Consider the following 6,000-nt stretch of genomic DNA (forward strand, 5'->3'; position numbering starts at 1 on the left):
ACGACCCAGGGATGGAACCAGCTCCTCGTATATTGGTAGACAGCTTTTTTTTTTTTTTTTAATTTACTGATGAGAGTCACCCTGGTGGCTTAGACAGTGAAGAGTCCACTTACAATATGAGAGACCGAGGTGCACTCCAGGGTAAGAATCTCCTGGAGAAGGGACTAGCTACCCACTGCATTATTTTTGCCTGGAGAATTCCATGGACACAGGAGCCTGGACGGCTACAGTCCAAGGGGTCGCAAATAGTTTGGCACGACTGTGCACTCAGGGCACTCTGTTTCATTTGACATTATAGTGAAGCTTCTCTGTGTCAAATGCAGCACTCCTAGATCATTTTCTTAGCCGTCAAGAAAATCCTTTATTCGAAAGAAATCAGACACACGGTGCCGAGGAGAAGGCATGGAGTCAGGGGCCTGGGAACAAGGGACTGGAAGCAGGCTTCTCGAGAGCTGGGACGGGAGAGGTGGGAATCTCGGGGGTGGTGACTCAGCATTAATTTGCATAACCAGAATGCACTGTGCACAATATGTTCAATTTATTATTTGAATTTATCATAGATTTCCTTTAAAGATAGTATTTCAAGGAATGAGCCTTCGTCCACTAATGTGAAAAGATCTGCTACAACCTCTTACTTAAGGCACTTACCGTTTTTGTTTTTTTTTTCTCATCCTCAGTGTATTAGGAGTCAACTTCCCCCTATCGGTACGTGCCCAGGCTCAGCGCGGTATTTGTGCTCCTTTTCTTGCTTCTACTTGAGCTTGGTCTCCGGCATTGCCGTGCAGACTAAGTCAAGCGGAACCAAGAAAGAACATTTTACCTTACCCACCAATTTTTGGAGGTCTTGTGAGGTCAAACAAGACCAGTAACTTTGTGTACAGAAGTAGAATTTGGAAAATGGCTGATTTGGGCCGCTTCTTTTAGACTTTGTAAGCCTACTGTGTTTACCATTTCGGATTGCCGCTTTGGTCTTTGTTGAGTTGGAAGTGAAAGTTGGTTAATCATGTCCGACATTTTGCCGTTCCATGTACTATGCAGTCCGTGGGATTTTCCAGGCCAGAATACTAGAGTGGTTCAGTTTAGTTTAGTCGCTTAGTCGTGTCCGACTCTTTGCGACCCCATGAATCGCAGCACGCCAGGCCTCCCTGTCCATCACCAACGCCCGGAGTTTACTCAAACACATGTCCATCGAGTCAGTGATGCCATCCAGCCATCTCATTCTCAGTCGTCCCCTTCTCCTCCTGCCCCCAATCCCTCCCAGCATCAGGGTCTTTTCCAATGAGTCAGATCTTCACATCAGGTGGTCAAAGTATTGGAGTTTCAGCTTCAGCATCAGTCCTTGCAATGAACACCTAGGACTGATCTCCTTTAGGATGGACTGGTTGGATCTCCTTGCAGTCCAAGGGACTCTCAAGAGTCTGCTCCAATACCAGAGTTCAAAAGCATCAGTTTTTCAGCACTCAGCTTTCTTCACAGTCCAACTCTCACATCCATACATGACCACTGGAAAAACCATAGCCTGGACTAGACGGACCTTTGTTGGCAGTGTAATGTCTCTGCTTTTTAATATGCTATCTAGGTTGGTCTTAACTTTCCTTCCGAGGAGTAAGCGTCTTTTAATTTCATGGCTGCAATCACCATCTGCAGTGATTTTGGAACCCCCAAAAATAAAGTGTGACACTGCTTCCACTGTTTCTCCATCTATTTCCCATGAAGTGCTGGGACCAGATGCCATGATCTTAGTTTTCCGAATGTTGAGCTTTAAGCCAACTTTTTCACTCTCCTCTTTCACTTTCATCAAGAGGCTCTGCAGTTCTTATTCACTTTCTGCCATAAGGGTGGTGTCATCTGCATATCTGAGGTTATTGATATTTCTCCCGGCAATCCTGATTCCAGCTTGTGCTTCTTCTAGCCCAGCATTTCTCATGATGTATTCTGCATATAAGTTAAAAAAGCAGGGTGACAATATACAGCCTTGACGTACTTCTTTTCCTATTCATAACTAGTCTGCTGGTCCATGTCCAGTTCTAACTGTTGCTTCCTGACCTGCATATAGGTTTCTCAAGAGGTGGGTCAGGTGTTCTTGTATTCCCATCTCTTTCAGAATTTTCCACAGTTTATTGTGATCCACACAGTCAAAGGCTTTGGCATAGTCAATAAAGCCGAAATAGACTTTTTCTGGAACTCTCTTGCTTTTTTGATGATCCAACGGATGTTGGCCTTTTGATCTCTGGTTCCTCTGCCTTTTCTAAAACCAGCTTGAACATCTGGAAGTTCACGGTTCACGTATTGCTCAAGCCTAGCTTGGAGAATTTTCAGCATTACTTTACTAGTGTGTGAGATGAATGCAATTGTGCGGTAGTTTGAGCATTCTTTGGGATTGCCTTCCTTTGGGATTGGAATAAAAACTGACCTTTTCCAGTCCTGTGGCCACTGCTGAGTTTTCCAAATTTGCTGGCATATTGAGTGAAGTACTTTCACAGCATTATCTTTCAGGATTTGAAATAGCTCAACTGGAATTCCATCACCTCCACTAGCTTTGTTCGTAGTGATGCTTTCTAAGGCCCACCTGACTTCACATTCCAGGATATCTGGCTCTAGGTGAGTGATCACACCATCATGGTTATCTGGGTCATGAAGATCTTTTTTGTACAGTCCTTCTGTGTATTCTTGCCACCTCTTCTTAATATCTTCTGCTTCTGTTAGGTCCATACCATTTCTGTCTATAACGAACCCATCTTTGCATGAAATGTTCCCTTGGTATCTCTAATTTTCTTAAATAGATCTCTAGTCTTTCCCATTCTGTTGTTATCCTCTATTTCTTCGCATTGATTGCTGAAGAAGACTTTCTTATCTCTCCTTGCTATCTTTTGGAACTCTACACTCAAATTGGAATATCTTTCCTTTTCTCCTTTGCTTTTTGCTTCTCTTCATTTCACAGCTATTTGTAAGGCCTCCTCAGACAACCATTTTGCCCTTTTGCATTTCTTTTCCATGGGGATGGTTTTAATCACTGTCTCCTGTACAATGTCACGAACCTCCATCCATAGTTCATCAGGCACTCTGTCTATCAGATCTAGTCCCTTAAATCTATTTCTCACTTCCACTGTATAGTCATAAGGGATTTGATTTAGGTCAACCTGAATGGTCTAGTGGTTTTCCCTACTTTCTTCAATTTCAGTCTGAATTTGGCAATAGGGAGTTCATGACCTGAGCCACAGTCAGCTCCTGGTCTTGCTTTTGCTGACTGTATAGAGCTTCTCCTTCTTTGGCTGCAAAGAATATAATCAATCTGATTTCGGTGTTGACCATCTCCTGATGTCCATGTGTAGAGTCTTCTCTTGTGTTGTTGGAAGAGGGTGTTTGCTATGATGAGTGTGTTCTCTTGGCAAAACTCTATTAGCCTTTGCCCTGCCTCATTCTGTACTCCAAGGCCAAATTTGCCTGTTACTCCAGGTGTTTCTTGACTTCCTACTTTTGCATTCCAGGCCCTACAATGAAAATGACGTCTTTTTTTGGTGTTAGTTCTAAAAGGTCTTGTAGGTCTTCATAGAACCGTTCAACTTCAGCTACTTCAGCGTTACTGGTTGGGGCATAGGCTTGGATTACCGTGATATTGATTGGAGAAGACCCCAGTTGCTGTGAAGGATTGAAGGCTTGAGGAGAAGGCGACAGCAGAGAATGAGATGGTTGGATGGCATCACTGCCTCGATGTACATGACTTTGAGGAAGTTCCAGGACTTGGTGATGAACAGGGACTGTGGCGTGCTGCAGTCCATGGGGTCAAAAAGAGTCGGACACCACTCAGTACTGAACTGAACAGAACACAGCATGGCTCATGGTTTCATTGAGTTAGACAAGGCTGTGGTCAATGTGATCAGTTTCACAAACTTTCTGTGACACTGGTTGTCATTCTGTCTGCCCTCTGACAGATAAGGATAAGAGGTTTATGGAAGCTTCCTGTTGGGAGAGACTGACTGTGGGGGAAAACTGGGTCTTCTGATGGGTGGGACCATGTTCAGTAAATGTTTAATCCAATTTTCTGTTGATGGGCAGGGCTGTTTCCCTCCCTGTTGTTTGACCTGAGACCAAACTAAGGTGGAGGTAGTGAAGATAATGGCCACCTTCTTCCAAAGGTCCCAGGCAGGCACTGCTGCACTCAGTGCCCCCGACCGTGCAGCAGTACACTGCTAACCCACGCCTCTGCCAGGGACTCCTGGACACTCACGGGCAAGTCGGGGTCAGTCCCTTGTAGGGTCTCTCCTCCTTTCTCCTGGGTCCTGGTGTGCACCAGGCTTTGTTTGTGCCCTCCAAGAGCCTGTTTCCCCAGTCCTGTGTAAGCTCTGTAATCAAATCCCACTGGCCTCCACAGTCAAATTCCCTTGGGGGTTCTCAGTTTCCTTACCAGATCCCCAGGTTGGTAAATCTGTTGTGGGTCCTAGAACTTTCTTAACAGTGTGAGAATTTCTTTGCTATGATTGTTCTGCAGTTTATGGTCCGTCTGCTCAGGGGCTCTATGGTTGGGGTTAATGGCGACCTCCTCCAAGAGGGTTTATTCCACAGGGTGCGTGACCAGGGCTCCTGCACCCAAAGCCCCTGCCCCTGCAGCAGGCCATGCTGACCCACCGTCTCCACAGGAGACACTCAAACACAGTTCTTGCTCAGTCTCTGTGGGGTCTCGGAGCCCTGGTGTGCACAAGGTTTTGTTTGAGCTCTCCAAGGGTCATGGGTGGGTATGAGATTTGATTCGAAACGCAATTTTACCACTCCTACCATCTTACTGGGGATTCTCCTTTACTCTGGGATGTGGGGTATCTTTCTTCATGGGATCCAACATTCTCCTGTTACACCGAGTTGTAATTTTGGAGTTCTCCCAGGAGAAAATGAGGGTACGGTCCTTCTATTGCGCTGTCTTGTATGATTCCCATAACACAGAATCAGATTTTTCCAAGAGATTTTTTTGGTGCCAGAAAGGATTGAAAGCAGGGGGTTAAAGGGGCGACATTGAAAAAAGCAATTAGTTGGCATCACCAACTGAATGGACGTGAGTTTGAGCAAGCACAGGTGTTGGTGACAGACAGGAAGGCCAATCAGATACGACTCAGCAAATGAACTGCACAATTTTCAAGCCCCAGGGATGGAACCGGGTCTTCCTATATTGGCATACAGCTGGTTTTTGTTTTTGTTTTTGTTTTTTTTACTGATTACAGCCACCCTGATGGCTGAGACAGTAAAGAGTCTGCTGACAATGAGGGAGACCCAGGTTCGATCCTGGGAAAGCTTCTCCTGGAGAAGGGAATGGCTACCCACTGCAGTATTCTTGCCTTGAGAATTCCATGGACTGAGGAGCCTGGAGGGCTACAGTCCATGGGGTCACAAATAGCCTGGGTAGGTTTGGTACTCTGAACCTACCCAGACTGAGTTGGTTCAGCACTCTATTTCATTCGACATTATAGTGAACCTTCTCTGTGTCAAAAGCAGCGCCCATACATTATTACCTTACGCTGTCATGAAAATCCTTATTCAAAAGAAATCAGACTCACAGTTTTGAAGAGGAGAAAGCATGGAGTCAGGGGCCTGGGAACAAAGGACTGGAAACTGGCTTCACGGAGCTGGGGAGGGGAAAGGCGTGAATCTCCTGGGGCGGGGACTCAGCATTTATTTGCATAACCAGAATGCACTGCATGCAATATGTTCAATGTATTCTTTGAATTTAGCATAGTTTTCTTTTAAACATAGTATTTCAAAGTATAAGGCTTTATCCACTAAAGTGAAAAGATGTCCTACAACCTATTCACCAGGACTTATCATTGTTTTTTTTTTTTTCTCATCGTCAGTGATAGGAGTGCACGTAATCCCCTCGTCATTACATGCCCCGAGTCAGTGAGTTACCGTTCTCCCTTTCTTGTTTCTACTTGAGCTTAGTCTCTGGTATTGCCACGCAGACTAAGTCAAGTAGAACCAAGAAAACAATTTCACCTTATCCAGTAATTTTTGGAG

This window comes from Dama dama, chromosome X (genome assembly GCF_033118175.1).
Source record: "Dama dama isolate Ldn47 chromosome X, ASM3311817v1, whole genome shotgun sequence".
Lineage (NCBI taxonomy): Eukaryota > Metazoa > Chordata > Mammalia > Artiodactyla > Cervidae > Dama > Dama dama.